Source organism: Athene noctua, chromosome 18, assembly GCF_965140245.1.
Source record: "Athene noctua chromosome 18, bAthNoc1.hap1.1, whole genome shotgun sequence".
NCBI classification, from domain to species: Eukaryota; Metazoa; Chordata; class Aves; order Strigiformes; family Strigidae; genus Athene; species Athene noctua.
In genome coordinates, this window is record NC_134054.1 from 3,420,398 (window position 1) to 3,439,581 (window position 19,184).

Consider the following 19,184-nt stretch of genomic DNA (forward strand, 5'->3'; position numbering starts at 1 on the left):
ACAAGATCAATATTACCGAAGCCGCAATAAAAGCTCTTACCATTCATCCTCCTCCCGCCCCTCCCTTTCCCAGGCACCACGCTTTTTAATACTTCATCTTTTCAAGGGTATTCGCCTCAGCACTGGAAGGAGAATCGCCCACTGCCGGGGACGGTTCATTCAGTCCCCGACAGCTGCCCTGACATATTTCTCCCGAGCCTTGAAACCTGAGTGATAAGGCTCAGGAGTGGAATAACCCACAGACTCTGTCTAATCACAGCGACTGCCGTGGCCTTGCTGAACTCTCCCGCTACAATTAGGTAATCACGCTGGCAGACAAGCCTGATTCATATCGTTTTACCATCAGTAAAGTGATATCTATCACACCTACGACAGACCCGTTATTGCCGCAAACCACTTCAACCTACCCAGTTAAAAACCCCTTGTAAAAGCAAAAAAGGGACTTGGACATATTTTATGGCAAATTACCTTTTAACATATTCTTTCCCTCCTTATATTAAGATCACATTTGCAGCTGACACTTGCAATAACATCTGTGCTCCTCACCAGTTGCAAGGGCAGTACTGGGTGAGGGCTGGCAGCACCCCTGAGGCTTTGGAATGGATTTAGGATCTTCTGGAGAGGAAAACTGCCCTCTCTTGCTCATCCCTCTTTGTTGACTCCAGAGGAAGCCCAGGCTAGGTGAGATTAGTTACATGGGAGGAACCCTACCCCAAGGACAGGTCTGTGCTCCAAGGAAGGCAAAGGCACCCAGAGTCAGACTGAAGCTCTCTCTGGGCTGTTGATACTGAACTCCTTTAGCTCTGCTCCTACTGGACCCTTAATGCAAGTCAATGACGACATAAAGAAAACCTCATTGATTCAAAAGAGCTTTGGACAAGGCCTAGAGAGCACCCTGGAAATAAAGGCACATTCCCCCAGGCCTACCCAGTGCAGCCTCTCAGCCAGCCCAGGGGAGGATGATGGATTCATGATGACCTCCAGCCTGCAGTAAGTTCTCATCTGCTGCCCATCCAACAGGTCTCGAAGTGCCATCCTCTAATTTTGGTTTAACTGCTCCTCTTGGAATGTGGTCTGGTCCTGCCGATGTTTGGTCAACTGCTCAGCTGAAAGCACACGTTGTTTCTGTGGACTCCATAAACATCAGTACTGAGCCTTGACCAGGACTCCTCTTATTTGAAGGCAGAAAAGGCTCCACTTGGGCACTGAATTTCGTTTTTTCCTGAAGGAAGTGTCTCAAAAATGCAGGGCAATGGAAAACTGCATCTTTATCATCCAGGGCCATGCATATTTCTATTAAATTTTCTTTCAGCTCTGATTTTTTCTATTAATCCATATCTTCTAGACATGTACAGAGCTAAAACATGCGGTAACAAAGTGCAGTCAAGCCATTCCAGAAAAATACCTTCACTACAGAACATGAACTTCCCATTATAGAGGCTGCATATGTGCACTGATTGATCCCCAAACTGGCATTTCGATTTATTTCCCACTGGAGGACTCATTCATTATGGAGAAATAAGACTATTAAATGCATGAAAAAGCATATGCATCAATAGATGAGGCGAGTGGTTACTTTACTGTACCCATCTAAACAATAGCTGGTAAATAAATCTATTTGTGATCACACAGGACCTTTTAAAATGAATAAGGAAGTAGTAATTATTAAGCAGCAGATTAAAAAAAAAAAGAAAAAAGCACTTGCCAGCATTACCACCATGCAGACACACATGCACACACACACATTTTGCTGTTGCAGCTGTGACTGCAGGGCAAAGGCGGGTCAGATGCACAGATTGCAGGAAACTGCCTACAGACCTGCTCACAGTCCCAGTGGCCTCTTTCAGATGCGTGCAGGTATGTGCGTGCTTATGTGTTTATATGGGAGCGAGCTCTTATCTCCAGCACCAGGGAAAGACGCCCAGAGGAGACCATGCAAGATGTTTTTATCAAGAACGTGAGTATCTGTACTCTTTTTTTTTTTTTTCTTTAACTGATTTTCCACCTAACCAGCCTCTGGGGAGAAACAGGACAACCATGCTCTATAAACATATACCTTTCTTTTATAAATTCTTTTTTTTCTTTTTTTTTCCCCAGATGCAATGAATGAAGACAAAGCAACAAAACAAAAACCAGAGCATGTCCATGGGAGGGGAAGGATCCCTAAATCATGGTCTTCTCACCTGGTCAATGACCCTCTGGCTTCTCTCCTCACCTTCTGCAGCCATTTTCTCTTCACAGAGCTCACTTACAAGATCTCCCTCCCAGCTTTTGCACTCCCAGTCCCATTGCTTCTTATTGCTTCACTTTCTCACCTTGGGAAGGTGCTTGAGGCCACTTACACTGGCCTTGACTCACCATTATGGCCCCTGTCCTGGACCATGGTGTGTAAACATTTCTGTCTTGCCAAGAGTCTCCAGGCAGCAGGTTTTACCCTTCACTCACAGTGATCCGAAGATACAACAACTTGGAATAAAACTGTGGTTGTGGTTGAGTTCTGTGTGGAGACAGATGAGGATGGAGCAGCTGGGTGGGAGCCCCAAACTGTGCCCTCGGCCCCTGGTGCTAAAGATTGCCTACTTTCCCATCCATTTTGGTGAGTTAAGGTTTGGCACTGAGGAAACTTATCCTGCATCTGATACAAAGCTATTGCTCCCATCTGTTCTTCTGAATCTTTAAAATTTGAGGAAATCAAACAAAAGCCTAAGCACAACCCCAAATGCTGGAGATAAAGAACTTCCTGAGACCTTCATGAAAGTCATGGAGATTTCAGATGAAACTTCTCCCACTGGAATAGCCAAAAGCTTATTTTCCACATTTGGTTACATTTACTTTTACTGATCAGATTTAATTTTTGCCTTGCTCTACAGTCCAGTCACTGGTGCTCATCACAGGATAACTGGAGAATCTGTGATAACGTGTCACCCCTGAGGTGCACAGCAGTGCAGCCATCTGCTTCAACAGGGACAGGGGAAAGACAGCAGTGGCAGAGACAGACAAGACAATGAGAAAGGAAAAGGAAAAGAAAGAGGAAGGAAGAAACGGACCTTTCAAAAATCAAGAGATACGAGTCCATAAAGCCTGAAACAGGACATAAGAAGCAGCAGTGATCAAAGTCAACTTTCATTGAAACTGCTGTACAAATCAAAACAGAATGGTCCTTTCTGTGCCCATTTTTGAGGACATTGAACAGTCCTACAGATGCTGTAACAATTTCATTAAAAAAATATGGCCAGAATTAATTTTCTCCCCCTTTTATTTCTTTCTTTTTTTTTTTTTTTTAATTTCCAAAATAAAAAAGGGCACTTAGAAAAATTCAAAACAAAAAACCCCCCAAAACCCAAGACAAACACCAAACAATAAAAGCAGCTCAGTTCTCCTTTGGGCAAGTTCTTAGACCTCCAAGAAACCAATGTCAAGCTAAATAGATGTGACATAACTCAGCAGATTTTCCTGAGCTCTGATTGAATTATAAGCCATTATTTTATGGCCGCGTGTTCCAAAGCCTGCATATTCCCTGCCCAGCAGAGAATGATTTACGGGTGCAGTGGGGTACAGCGAGCCCATGGCAGGGTCAGTGGGCAGGGTGGGCTACGGACCTTCCAGGGACCCTTCCAGGTTATGGTGGTCAAGTGACATCTCAGATGTGCCGGTTGGTGCTGAGCGTCTGAGGACAGATTGCAGAGCCATAACCAAATGCCCTCACGCGCTGATTTAAGCGAAACAGAGGGGGGAACTAGTGACACACAAATGACCATTTTGGTCTCCATCCTAAGATAAATCAGTTATCTGTTTTTTCTCACTGTGCAGGCAATGGCAGTTTATGAAGCAGCTGTCTGAAAGGAAATTTACTGGACAATTAAAAGTGCTGACTTTCAAGCAGTGCTCTTGAGGTGGAGTCTAAAATTATTGGGTGTGAAATGCAAATAGATTTAACAGTTTTACTGCTATTTATATGACGTTCACCCATTCCCAGCTATTTTTCCTCCCCTTTTTTGCTCTGATTTTAAACGGTCCCAACTTTCACAGGTTTTAACAATCTCAGACACATGCAGTAAAACCTGAAGCACGCTCCAAGGCTGAACAAACCCAGATCAGTGGTGTGTGCAGTGAGGGAGAGTGAGTGAAAGTAAATTCTATCCCAAAACCCTAACAAAATATTAATTTAGAAATAAGCCGGTAATTACATTCAGCTTTGGGTCTGCCCCACAATCCTCTGAGGCAGTTCTTATTCAATAAGCTTTTGGCCAGTGCCCAACAAACCTCCTACTTGAATAATCACAAATTGACCAAGCTAGTTGCTCTCCAGCTCTAGGAAAAGCTTCCCTGAGGAGGGATGTGGGAAACCTGCAGCATGGTGGTGGGTCAGACTCCCAAGAAATCTTGTCCCCATGGGCGTTCCCATGGAGCACCCATTTTCCCAGATGCTCCCCTGAGGTTCAGCATGATCTATCAGAGCTAGGATGGAGTTTTTATGAGGTTTTATTCCCTGCCTGCTACATTACATTAATGACCAAAACAGCCCATGGCTTAATTAAAGATTAACTGTTAAGATCAGCAAAGCAAGATTGTCTCAGGTTGGCCAGGCAGGGCCCTGGAAGAAGTGTGAAGGGATGAAAAACAGTGGGAGAAGCAAAGCGAAGCAATCCTTCTGGAGCCTCCAATACGGCAGAATTAGGAGTTTCATGCCTTTTGGCTCATCTGGCTTCTTAGTTTAATCGAGGGCAAGTATTCCTGCCTGCCTCCTCCTGAATCTCACTTCATAAAAGGTGCCACTGAAATGCGTGCTACAGAGAGGGATTTTCTGTGCTACTTGTAATGGACCTTTTCTATCCATATCTGGTGCTGCAAGATTTACCGCTGATGGAGAGAAATATTTGCTTCTCAGACATTTTAGGCTGTTGTGCAAGGTCCATGGTACCAAAACAACTCTAGTTTCAACCTAGTTTGGAGACAACTCTACACATTTGTTTATCTTACTCCTTCTGTGCTTGTGACCTTCATTATCTTTCGTGAAGGGCATCAACAACCTCCCCTACCAGACTCTTCTATCCCTGTGATCTTCTCTGTGAAATAATATTTGTTACTGCTTAAAAATTTCCACAGCTGAATTCACATATCATGTTTGTGGGTGTGTTAGCACATGTTTTTGTGTTCTGTTAGCACGTTCAGATGGGCACATATATCCATACATCCACCTGTCGATCTGTCAGGCCATCACTGTGACCTCAGTCCTGCACAATTAGCTCTAATAGATAGATGTACCTACACTGGAGTCTGTAGAAAAATCACCCAATTTCCTCCCAGTCCTATGGAGAACTCTGCTCATTTTGCTGGATTTTCCTCATTTCTCTCTTTGATTGCAGCCCTGGTGAGAGAGGTTTGGCAAATAAGTGTTTAAGTAAAACCATAACTTTGATTTATCTTGATTTAGCTTCACCAAGGGCCTCACCATCATCCCTCCTCTGCCCTCATGTCCCCCAGCTACGGTGAGGACATGAGGACTTCCAGGGATTGCAAATACAACATACCTGAAAAAAAAGCAAGATGCAAGAAATGCACCATATCCATGTCTCTGCAGTTGCTCTGTTGTGTTACCACAGAACCATGCCCAGGGGCCTGCAGTCGGTTATGCTGTGGCCCCATGTATTGTCTGAGCATCAACACCTATTTGCCACAGGTAAGGTGGAGGTCAGCCACCCCCTCCCAGTTTGGGACTGGGGTCAAGCAGAGAGCTGAGGGACTGGTACAACTCTCCTCCTGTTCCTCCAATCCCCCCCACAGTGAATCTGAATCACAACCTTCTGTTTGCAGCTGTAATTGTAGAGATCTATTCAGGTTTTTCTCCATTACTGCTTCTACAGAAATTAAATCTGATGTAGAGAAAGCAGAGCAGTGTCTTGAACATGAATGCTTTTCCTTCACCCTCCTGTTACAGAGCTCGTGTTCCTCTAACCCACCCATCAAGACAAACCCTCCAAGATCCTTCCCTGCAATCCAATAAATAATAATAACAACCATTCTACCAACTCATATTTCTGCAAGCTGGCACTGATTTATTTTTTTGGGTCCTGCATCTGAAATAACTGAAAATATTCAATGGGATAATGAAAAATCTCACTTTTAATTCTGAAGTGTAGTTTGGCAACCTGGAAGATCTTTAATAATGATTTTCTGGTGAACATACACTCACCAGGTCTCCACTTGGCAGCTACATTTTGATTAAATCTCTCTATATCTGTATATCATATATGCAAATATAATTATAATCAGTTTGGGGTGAACAGTACAAATCTGGGGACTCACTCAAATAGCTTTGACTTAGAAAAAATTGTGCTCCTGATACAAATAAACAGGAAAGTTCAGTGAAAACCATGCCCATGCCAAGGGGATTTTGCTCCTGGTGCAGAGCAGAGCAGGAATGCTCACACGCACTTTTATTGTACTTTTGTCTGGGGTTTCCCAGCTGGAAATGTCTGTGCTTGCACCATATAGCTTGCAGGCAATGAGTCTGACTCCTCCAAGAAGCATCACAACCGCTCCTCCACGTCTGTATGGTTGGGGTGTAACCTGTGTGCGTTCCTGTTACAAGGCTGTTAAAAACAAGAGCTATCAATCAGCCTTAAAGACAGTGTGCTGGAGGTCTGATGTTCCCAGCCGGAGAGAAGAGGGCATCGCCAGGAGAATCTGGCTGGAGGCAGTGACCTCTCCAGACAGAATTAAGGATTAAATTAAATGCTTCCTGCATGCACTGGAGTGCCTGGACATGCCGGTCTCTCCTCCCACGTGTCAGGCACTGGTGGCTGCAGTTCCCAAAGCTCAGGGCTCCCTCAGGCTGGTGTAAGCCCTGCAGCCCCCAGACTGGCTTCAGAGCTCCCAGGGCAGGGGTGGACACAGATCTGTTTTACGAATGTGCAGCCTCAGGAGCCAAGTGCCTGCATCTCATGCTCCATAGGTAAGGTTCTGTACATCTTTCATCAAGTGCTGGACATGATGAGATGGACACTTTAAGGGTGTGTCCAGCTGAACTGGGATTTGGTGAAAACTATGTCAACAGGGACTAAGCAGAGCAGATAGTGTTAAGAGCAATGCTCTTGTTTTCAAGTGCACTCTTAGCTGTTACTTGTGTAGGGTCAATGGGGGCTATTTACCGTTATACAGAAATGTGATAACCCCAAATTTTCTGTGGTACATCCCAAACAAGGCTGCAGTTCCAGATCCCTAAATAAGTGGTGGGGGGAACATGAAGAATAGTTGAAATTACAGGATGGTCAACATAAGTAAGTGCCAAGTCTGGAGTTCGTCCTGTACACCATGATACCTTTGGATTCATTCCCATGGGCTTTTGTGGTGAAACAAAGCCAGTGCAAATGAAAAGAGAGCTGGGCTCCTGATAAATACACATATACATGAACATATGTATATAAATATATCTATATCTGTATATTATTATTTTACTATGGAACGGTGGTCTTTAATTCTTTATCTGTGTTCCCTAGCCTTCGATCCAGCAAGACTAGACTGTAACATATCCCGTACTGGTTTCTTGGGGGGAAAAAGAAAGCGATCTTTATCCTTTCCTGTTTTGCATTTCCCAGGAAGAACCACTTGAAAAATAAAATTATGTTTAGACTGCATACGATTTTCCATTAACCAGAACAAATTAATACAAACTTCAGGTCATGGTGCAAATAATGAAGAAAGTAAAAGAAAGGAAAGCCAGAGCAGAGCTAAAGGGTTGCCTAGGGCATGTGATTTCATAGCTGCTGAAATGTCAGAAGTATGAGTCTATACCATGGGGTGGGGACAGACACACTTCAGGATTGGCCTGTAGGCTCAGAAGGGATTTCTAGGTGGGATTTCATGGTGAATGGAAGATATAGCCCGACCAACAGACAGGAGATATTTTAACAAAGAAAATACAAATTGAGTTCTTGGGAAGAAATTAGGGACACAGGGTCAGGAGAGAAAGGAAATGATGCATCAGTTTGTGTCTGATCTTTTTGGATCAGCGTGTAATAGGAAGAAGTCCAGGCACTACCTGCTCTCCTGTCTGGGGTACGGGGTAGCCATACTTCAATTGAGAAAACAGAAAATAATTACATCTATTTTTTCAGTAAACTGAGATCAAGTTCAAGTGAAAACTGCATGTTCTTCTCTAAGGAAAGTGTCTTAAATGTAGTCAGCACTGAGCTGACTTTATCAAATGTGACCATTGGACCAAATGAAGTCTGTCCACCACATCTGGAATGAAACAGCTGGCAACGAAACGGGAGTCGATGGGGGGGTGGGGGGGTGTGTAGGATGGGTAAAACCTCTTCCATAAGGCTATTTCATTTCAACAGCGTCAAAAGGTTTTGTTTCAAATGTCATGTTGATTCATTTCATTTTGACTTTTATATTAAAACACTAATTGTATTATATATAAATGTTGACATTCTATTAATATATTAATACATTAGTATTGTGGTATAATGTAACAGTCAATACAAAATGAATGGAAGTGCCAGTGCACATACCAGATGTGTGAGCCCTATCAAAAATGAAACTCCTCATGGCCCCAGATATTTTCAGAATTTCTTTCCACCTCCTATTTCATCTGTTTCTCCCATATTGGATCAGCCCAAACCATCTCAGAGAGAGCTGCAAGGAAGAAAAAGCTTGTAGGTTGGCTTCTAGCCAGGTTCCCACATGTCCTCCATATCACAAGGCAGAAGACCTTTAGACAGAAGACCTGTCCCCTCAGTCTTGTTTTAAATGTGTGGCCATTTTCACATCCTCCTTCTCTCATTTTCAGCTCCAGGTTCATGGGGTCCCTTCCTCCACACTCCCTCCAGCCCATCACACTACACACAGTGTAAAGTCCCACATTCAATCCTCTTCTGATGACACTGAGAGAAGCAGGAGACGGTGTAACTGCTCAGGTACTGGTATGAGAAACAAAAAAGTTTCAAACCGAAACAGAATTAAATTAATCTGAAAAAAAGTTTGTTCTTTGACTGAACTCCTTAACAGCTACTGCCTTTGCACATGATTTATGACAGAACTTTGCTGTAGTTAAATACACACAAACACTCATTATTTGCAAGCATCTAGAGCTGGTTTGAAAGAGGGTCCCCTCCACCACATGGAAAATACGGTCACATTTTTCCTTCATTTTTAAACAGAACTCAAAAGAAAAAAAAATATGTTTGGGCTTCTTGGTTTTTGGAAAACAAAAACTTTTTTTTCAGTTGAATACTTAGAATCTGTTGCCAAAACCCCAAAGCTTTTGGATTTTTGTCCAAAAAATAATACAATTGGGTTTTGAGGTATTCTTTTGGCAAGAAAGCAACATTTTGAGGCAAGCAGATGCTTTCTGTAGGAAAATGTCATCTTGTCAAAAGCACAATCTTACTTCTTAAAGGATGTTTATGCCAGAAAGTACTTGATCAGCTCTGTTAGCATCCCTTTTCCTCTTCCAGGGATAGCGACACGGTGACTGCTTTTTAACAAGATGAGCCTTCCACGAATAGTTACTGAGGAATCATGAATTTCTGATCATATCAGGGCTTGGTACATAGGATTACGAAAGGAGCCAGTCTTACATTCCAAACCATAGGATCCACCTATGGCATGGCGTGCAATTGCTGTTAATAAAGTGACTCCATACTTAAATGCAATTCCTCTGTTGTATAAATATATATTTCCTCGGCGGGACATTGTGGTTACTTTAAGAAGCTGGAAGACATCAGAGCATCACGTTCCAAGCTTGGCATTGAACAAGAAGCCACCAGAATTAAATCAAAGTTCTTCTTTCTGGCAGGCGAAGCAAGTGTAATGAAAATTCCAGCCTTGATCCCCTGCCAGTGGTAGGCAGCAAATTGAGTGCATGCCTACCACTCCCAAACTGAAGTCCCTCAGTCTTGCCCGGGATGCCAACTACCAGAAGTACAAAAGATGAAAACAGTCTGCCAGACACAGCAAACCAAAGCACTCTCTTCATTAAGAGGAGCTTATTACTTTCTTCCAGCTCCACCCATGAGCAAATCTGTCCTGCTCCATCTTGTTGGGACTAATGAAGGGAGATTGACTGCTCATGGTGAACTTGGTATTCCAGGAAAGCTTTTGAGAGGTCTCCTCCAGCCACCAAGACCTGCCCTGATTCCCTCCCAAAAGATGCACATTTTTTCCAACTGCAAGGTACAAGATCTCCACAGTTATAAAGTCTCTATATTCAGTGAGGCTGGCTGGAGAACCAAGGAGAAATGTCACCAGGAGAAGGGACTGGGCTTGGAGAGGAGGCAGGTTCACAAGGCTGGCTTGCTTTCTCTCAGTTTCAAAGATCTGAGTAATATCAATTATTAAGAAGAAGTGAAGCTGCCTTTCTTCAAAGCAAAAATATCTTAATGGTGGTATGTGACATATACACTGCAGCTGGTGCTGTGGGGCCGCATCAGACTGTCTGCTGTGCCAACCCGGGCAGCTCCCCCTCTGCTGATGACAGAGGGAGCCATGGTCCAACCATTCCAGACAGTAAGGAGCCTCAAATGTTCACCCAACCCCCTGAAACAGAGACAGCACAGCAGTCACAAAGATTAACGAGGAATTTGTGTTTGAGAGCAATATTCAGATCACCTGCCTTTTGATGCTGGCACGCTACAATTTCCCATCTCACCAATGAGTCCCCTCCACCTCAGGCCTTCTCATATCCTCCGTCTACATGAAAAACACATCCACACACACCTGCATTGAACAGTGCTTGTCCAACCACCCCCTCCCGTGTTGGTCACCTGAGCCCTGAGCCTGACCCAAACCATCTGATGGGAGAGGGATGAAGACAAAATCCTTAGTTAGATGAGGAAAATCATACTTTGCCTTCATACCCTTTGTGCCTCCAGAGCAACTCTGCTGAGGCTACAGAATTGCTCCAAATTAATAGAAATGAGGCTAAAAAGAAAGATTTTCCTGCTGGCCTGATGTAGCCGCAGTTAAAAGCTTGGGAATATTGCTAAAGTACTGGAGTCAGGGCCGGGGTGGGGGGGGGCAAGGGAGAGTTTTCAAAATGGCTCAGCCCTATTTTCTTAGGGACCGCAGTGAGAACAAGGTCAGATCAACACTGAGTGTTTTTGAAGGTGCCATCCTGCACTGAACAAGAAAGCGAGGCTTTGAAAATACTGAACAAAAAAAGGGATCTTTGAGATTTTTATTTGAAAGTTGTAAGAACAGCATATCCTGATTAGTGAACACCCCCTTTAGAAAACACCACCAGCTGGCTTTATCTATACATTTATTTCAAGAAATGTGGCCATTTAATAATTAATGTCTATAAGTGCCTAGCTATGAAAATGCAAAATGAAATATTTAATAGAACCAGTACCAAATGGGAAGATTTCCTAAAGGGAATGGATGAGAGCCATGTCCTTCACTATTCCCAGGGAACAGCCCCAAAGATCTAGAGCAGAATGAATCCAGGTGGATGAATATGAAGTGTTTTGGAGCAGAAGAGAAGGTGTGTCATTGATATTATTGTCAGAAGCCCTGGGCCCTCTCAAAGTGGGACATGCAGGAGACAAATCACCCCCAGCAGCAGTTGCCTTGCTCCCTGTGCCAAATTTATCCCTAATTTTGACCAGGCACGTGCAGACCATTTTCAGGGCCACAGATTTGTGAGGTCTGTGGCTGAATGTGAATAATGAAGAGTGCAGCTCATGGAGATAACAGCACAGGCTGAGATGCGTGTTTAACCTCCCTCCCCACCCTTTTGTAAGCTCCTGATCCACTTCGGATAGAGAGGACACTTTGGAATGACCTGAGAGTTATCAGCCTTATGTCAGAGCAAGCCATTCCTATTACCACTGCTGGCAAGAGTTATTAATTGTCTCAAGACAGAAAACCTGGGGAGGATGTTGATACAGTATCAGGAGTATTTAGTGTAATAAACAACTTGGAAGCAAAAGTTAAACCTCACACTCTAGAGCTCAAACAAACCACTATTAGAAACCAAGCTGAAATTACTGTGGGTTACAGATAACCACGTTTCTGCTTTTGCTAGAAATTTTGCATCTTAGTCTGGCAGAAGCAGCAGTTTGGGGAAGACTGATTTTTTCAGTTTTCCTGGACACTTCTCCACAGAGATTTGGGGCAGGGGAGGGGGTTACCTGTGTTTCTGGTTTTCTAGGATTCTTGATTGGAGCAGATGTGTAGGGTTTCCATCCAGGCTGATGACTAGCAAGGCATGTGCAAACCCAACAAACAGTGTGTGGTAGAACCAACACTTCTGGTAAGTGCTGGACTTACCACAAGTGTATCACAGTGGTGCCGGCTGCACCTCAGCCTCCAGAAAGGCTGGACACGAGCCCCACAGCTCACATCTGTCTAGGAAACTCTTAACAAATGTGCAGCAGCTCTGGGTACTGTAGTCATACGTAAGATGCTGGATTTGACAGCTCTGTTCCCTTATCTAAGATCTTCTCTGTGCCCTCACAAAGCACTGCTTCATGGCTTACAAGTACAGCAGTGTGCCTGCCCCACCATATGGACTTTGGTTGCCACCTATACATAGCTACCTCCATGGTGAGACTGTCCCGCTGTCCTCTGCCTCCAAGAATAGGCACTGCCAGCAAATAACCCCAGCAGATGGGTGCTACAGTGCTGTGTGCGGAGGGGTAGGAGCAAACGCAGACATACAGAGTGTGAGGAGAAGCCTGCAAAACAGAAAGATGTGGCTCTTATGTGGGATGCACTGCAGCTATTTCCAGCAGGTAGCAGGAGCTGATAAAAAAAATGGGATTTTCAGGGAAAAGTAGACACTGCATTGACCACAAGCAGAAGAAGGAATCAGCTCTGGGCCCAGGGCAGCTGTCCCTCACTTGGGTTTTGTAGTCCAATTCCACACGTCAAAAAGTGCTTCCTTGAAAGTAAGAAAAGACTCTGGAATTCCATTTCATAACATGGGGCCAAATTTTCAGCTGGCTGACATCTCCATACGCTCAACCCAGCAAACTTACAACCAGATCAGATATGTCCTGTTCATCCTGAAAATGAGAACCTCCTTCATATGTTTGCTCTCCAACTCCTCACAATGAAGGAAGGCATGAATGCTCTGAATCATCCCCAGCCAACTGTATATTCATTATTTTTTGTATTTATTTCCAGCTCCAGGATTAAGAAAATTACTCCAGTACTATGACATCCATACAATTAAATGTATCGTTTTCCCATCAACTGCCTGCCTGTGCCAAGCCGGGCAGCTCGGATCCCGTCGCCATATGGAATGCATCTCTGCCTGCACAAGACTCGAACGTGACAGTTAAAAATGGGCTGGATTTTCCCCCTGCCCCCATAAACAACAAAGCACTCTGGAAGCATTTAGTGGGGCTGAGAGGACTTCATGTATTAGCAGAGCAAAGGGTATTGATCAGCCCTCTCAGCTGGGACTGAACCATCAGCTTTAACTGATAGCCCTCACAGGAGGGACCCATGTGGAGGCTGTTGTCCAAATCTTCCTGTCCTAAGCAGGACCTGCGAGCTTTAGAGTAGCTCCTAGGACCCTGCTTACGGATCTCCCCCACCCTTGGTATCTCACCTCTAGCCACATCGTGGTGGAAAGTGTTACACAGAAAGTTTTAGAAATTATGAAGGAGTCAGTCCCCATGGCCATTTGGTGGGACTTTCCTAGACACCTATCAGAGATGAGGTGAATCCTGTTTCTTTTAAAGCCACATGAGAGCTCCAGTTCAAAGCTATCTAATATACAGTTCTCCAAAAGCCATTTGAAGGTACCAGCCCTTGCTCCCTATTCCCTTTGCTAAAACAGAAGGCGTTCTCCAGTAAAACAGCACCATGAAGGTTTAGCTGCAAAGCAAGTGCTTTGCACCGCACAGAGCACAAAGAGACTGCTCTATGCCCAGAGTTACTGCAGATCCTGCTCTTATGCCATCCTCCAGCAGATGATCTCTGGAGAACGGGGACTCTGCTCTGCAGGGCAGACTGCGCTGCCAAGGCTGAGCAAGGGCAGTTGCTTTCACAGACATGGACATGACAGAGGAATTAACCTGAGCTGCTCTGCACTTGCTGAACCAGATCTGACCTTCTCTTTTGCAACCTCCTGAGATGACCTTGATCTTATTCATGTTTCCACTGCTCCTGAGTCTGGGTTACACCCTTGCTTCTGGACTCTGTTTTTAAGTCTCCCATGAATAACAGTTGCAGATCTCCACACAGCTATCTCAGGAATGTAGCCAGGCTGATCTCCATGCTTACTCAAGGTGACATTGATTCATTCTCCCTCTCACTGGCCAGATTACATTATAAGAATGTACTTCATAACATCCTTGCTCATCCACCACCACCACCCGGCTCCCACTCCTGACCTCCACCTTTGTCAGACCCTCACTCTGGGATTTAGGGTTTTCTCATCAACAGAATGTGCAACTGGAGGTACTTAGGGTTTGGGAACAGGCGGAGAGATTACATTTAGAGAAGCATCAGAGGTCAGGTTTTGAACTGAGGCCCTATCCTTACACTCCAGTCATTTCATACTCACACACAAATGCAGAAACCAGGCATAACTCCAAGGAAGGCCAAAGAGCTGGGAATGGAGGACCATCCCCAGATTCAGAACCCAAGATGCATCCAGAGAGGAGAAATTGCACCTGAAGTGAGTTGCAAAAAATTGCTTTCATACCCAAACCCCTCATATAGGCATGCAGCCTACTGCCCACTCATGGCCTGGACCCACACCACCTCATCAGTACCTGTGCTCAAGTCAAAGCTAAAAAAGAGGCCTCTCTTTTTAGCCACAGAGGTGATCTATTTATAATATGTGGCTGAAAGGTGTTTTGGCAGAGGATTAGGGTTTGTGAAACACATCCAGGTCTTTGTTTTTTACAGGCTTCTGGGGAGAGCTTGAATAAAAGATTCATCTTTGGAAAAATAAAAAAAAACCAAGGGGAAAAAAACCCAAACAGATAGACATCTGGAGCGCTGAACAAGGCCCTCTCCTCAGGCTGACCTAGTTACAGTGTTTGGAGAGAGCAACACAATCCTGTTCAACAGGAGGAACAAGCAGCTGAGGGCTGAATTCAGCCTCGGCGTAAACAAACACAGCTCTCACCATGTGAGCTCTGCAGGTTTCCACCAGGTCTCCATCTGCTCAGATCATCAAGAGCTGCAAGCATCCCATCCAGCACGGACATGCCAGCCCGGAGCAAGCGCTCCTGCCCACGTTATGCCAGAAGAGCCCAGATACAGCATCTCCATGGATAATTTATGTGCCCGCGGCTGACAGGGGACAGCTCTCCCAACCCTGTGCTCCTCGTGCCGTTCTTGTGCACAGACAATGGGGAGGCCAAACAGGCAGTGCCTCTGCCAAGGGAAACAGCAGCTGCAGCCGCTCTACCTCCTCTCTGCTCCACGTGTGGCCCCGGAGACGTGAGTCTTGTGCAGCGACATGCGACCGCAGCCTGTGTTCAAGTCAAAGATGCCAGGGCGGGGCCACGCCCTGCTCCCTCCCGCGTGCCCCATGTTTCCTCTGGGTGTTCCTCACCAAGGGGCAAAGGAGGTTTTGCATGAAACTCACAGCAGTGCCCGGGTGGAAGGAAGGGCGAGACCATCCACATGAAGCTCCTGCCATTGTGCCATCGCTTGCTGGGGGCAAGGGCTGGCAGGCTCTACAAAAGGCTCTGCAAACCAGGAACATGTTGGTTTGACTCTTTGGTTCAGGAAGGTTCACACTTGGAGATATTTCTTGGGAATTTTGCCCAGGCACTAAATGGTGGAAGCAGAGCAGGTAAAGCCTATCTCTGTGGATGTGGGGGCATAAATCAGATCTGAGATCACACCAAAGGCCACCTTCTTACAGCTTGGGTAGGGCAACCTAAAGGTAGAAGGACAGAAACACTACTTTCATTATATGGCACTGGTCAGGGAAATCAACCATCTTCAACCTGGCTCAGAGAAGCAATTCCACCTCTCAGCAAAATTCTGTTTAGCATGGAGTGGGGAAAACAACAAAAAATCTTGGAAATTAATTGAAACTGTAGTTCACTGCCTGTATTCTCCCAAATTCTTACAGAGGGACCAACCTTCAAGTGAAATAATTGCTGAAATATCAGCACGTTTCCTGCAAACCAAACCTATTTTTCAGGTTTAAAAAATAGGAACTAATAGTGGTGTCCACGGAACTTTCTTTGCAGGTTGAAGTCCATCAACAGACTGCTCTGTGAGAGCTGGGGCAAAGTGCGGGTTTGATTAGACGTTGCCAAACAAAACTTCTGGGATTTTTTTATCCTTCACTCTTTCAACTTGCTACTAATAATCTTTTACCAAAACTAATTTCAATTTAAAATCACGTTATTTACAGTAAAAGATGTCAGCCTGAATGTTTCTTGAGATCTGGCTTTTGTTCACTTAAGATCACACCTTGCTTCTAAAAAGCAACATTTCGTAAAGTTGCTCAAGGTATTTTGGCACAGAGCCTTCCAGTTGTGAACAGGAGAGTAACACAGGCAACAGAGAAGTGAGGTAAACAAAAAGAGTGTTTTGGAAACATGTGGGTTTAAATTGGTGTTTTGGCCATCATGCTGATTCAGACATGAGTTGTGAAGTTCTTGCCCAATGCAGAACAAGCTGAGGAAAATTATCTCTGATAAAACTGATAAAAAGGGGTCAGAAGAACAACTGAAAAAATAATGTCAAAGAGAAGACGTCAGGGTGAAGCTGCTGGACCCTCAGGAAGGGTTCAAAGAAGAGAAAGCTAGTTAGTCACAGACCAAACAAGCCCCCACATCTCTATCAGAGAGGCCTTGGAGAGATGCCGTGTACTGTAAACCACCTCCCAGGTCAGTGTCCTTCAATTCATGACCAGGACAATTTGTCTGTTAATTTTGCTGCAAGGGATGTGCACTCTGTACTGACAAGAAACCAGTGTTTGCTGTAACAGCCTCTCCTTCCCGATAAGAGCTGTCCTTGGGACAGTCCCATTGGTCTCCCAAACAACCAGACCTCTTGTTAGTCCTCACTGGCACCCCAATAAGTAATTTATTTCCTATTAGGTCTTAAGACAGTTCACAGTATGCCAGTAGACTGCAGAACATTTTGCCAGACCAAACGTTTCTATTAATATCTTCACCCCCTCCTTCCCCCCCCAAACCTGCTCAATTTTTCTTCATTATAAGCGCAAAAAAGCCTGGCCTAATAAAAGTAAAAGCTGAGGAGCAAAGGCAGAACTTCTCTTCAGATCTGAACACAGAAATAACTCTTGGTCCTTCAGGGATCTTGGCACTCTCCAAACCTCATCTAGATCCGGTGCTATGTGGGGCTCACTCTGCAGCAGGTCCCCAGAATATTGCAATTTTAAGCAAAGAAAGAAAATAAACCCCAAAAGCTCAGTTCCTCATTGACCCAAACCAAAACCAGATTCTTTCTCTTTTAACAATACCTTGTCACTGTAGACGAAAAATGTGAGTTTGGGAAGAAAATATGTGGCCTGCTGATAAGAAGATTTGTGCTTTTTTTTTTTTTTAAATTAAAACAAACCAACAAGGCTGGATTCAAAATTTCCAGCCTTTTTTTCCTTTTCATTTGCAGCTCAACTTAAGATTGCATCCACACAGTTTGGACCCCTCAGACAGCTTGCTTAACGTAGCTTAGAGCTGTGCCCACTAAATATTGCTGCTGGGCTGCTGACGCTGCCTTGAGAGAGGCTTCGTGCTGGGTGAGCTCATGTTTGTCACCCGCATCCTGCTCCGGCAGGACCCAGCTGCAGGCTCCCTTCTCCCTCCTGTCACACCGGTGATGGACCCAGATGACTGCTTGTTGCGCCAACCAGCTGAGGTCCATGGCTGTGGGCTGGGCAGAGCCCATCTGGACATTTGCTTCCAAGAGGACCATCGCAGACAACCGCCCCCACCTGCAGAACAGAGCTGATGTTGGGAGCTGTGATTGACTTTGGTCTGCACCCACCATGGGGTCTAAGGTGCGGGTGCTCACATCCATCACAAGCCCAAGCACATGAAGATAAGAACAAGACAAGGGAGTGTCAAACAGGTGTCAAACATGCCCAGGACTTTCTGCTGATGTCCAACCCCTTTCTTCTCCTGCCTGTGAGTGTGGTGTCCACCACTCAAACCCACCTGGGAACCCATGAGAGCCCCAGGGTGCTGAAAGCAAACGCCACCCATGAAGCAGCTGTACTGGGGGTACAGCCACGCTTTTCTTTGAGGGTTGCTGAGAAAGGAAAGTCATTTTTTGTTGGTGATGAACAGGCGGTTTGTCCTTGCTCAGCACAGAACGTGTCTCCTGCTGCCCTGTGTCACGTGTGTGAGCAGAGGTGGGACAGTCTGCCTGAAGCCTGATAAAGGCACACACTGTGCAGTCCAAACAAAGATAACTCTGGGGGCATCAGGTCAGAAAAAGCTGTTTTTTTCCTTCAGGGTGAGCTCCTGTAAAAGAAGAGCCAGACATTTCAGGCCAAGTGGGAACTTGTAAAAAGAGCCTTTCTCCATACCCACTGGGATGCTAAAAGCTTTCCCCAAAACAAAAAGCAGCAATGGGTGAAAATGCATGGAGTTGAGTGTTCCAGGTGGCAGAGCACCCACCGGTGGGAAGTGAATCAGCATTGATCAAAGGGAAAGGGCAAGCCTTGGACAATACAAAAGCCAGTCCTACTGTTCCTCCCCAGCAGCCAGAAGAGGTTGCACCAGGAGCCGGCTGGGAACTTTCTACCGGAGTTGTTTTTTTCTATCAGAAAAAAAAAACATTTCTACAAAGTTAAACTATGTAATGGGAAATGCTCTTTTTTTTTTTTTTCCCCCAACCAAATTGAATTTTTCATCTGTCAAATCAAAATGAAACATTTCCTTTCTGACTAGTTTAAACCAAAAAGGAACATTTCTTTTTGCTGGAATTACCTGAAACATTCTATTTTAAAATTTCCCTGTTAACATACTACCCGATGGTAGATTCCTTCTCCCACATGCTTCTCTTTTCCACCTAGGACTGATCCCCCTGAAAAACTACTTCTACCATCAAATCCCCCTCCCACCAGCACCAGTACCATGCACCCAGGGCGTTGTTTCATCCCACCAGACCCCCCGCACAGCAGATTTCTGAACAAACATCTCCACGGCTCAACACAGCAAAGCAGAAGATGTGACCCACACTTACATTATCTTTCATCCCCTAAAGCTATTTTTTCAGCT

At 44.9% G+C, this 19,184-nt stretch overlaps 1 long non-coding RNA gene across 1 annotated transcript in view; it reads left to right on the forward strand.

Annotated features, from left to right (window-relative positions):
* The window catches only part of LOC141967710 (uncharacterized), a 104,123-nt gene extending 100,893 nt beyond the window's left edge, over nucleotides 1-3,230 (forward strand). Inside the window, exon 3 of the long non-coding RNA XR_012634739.1 lies at nucleotides 2,098-3,230. This is a non-coding gene — a long non-coding RNA (uncharacterized LOC141967710). The remainder of the gene's footprint in view (nucleotides 1-2,097) is intronic.
* The last annotated feature ends 15,954 nt before the right edge of the window (nucleotides 3,231-19,184 follow it).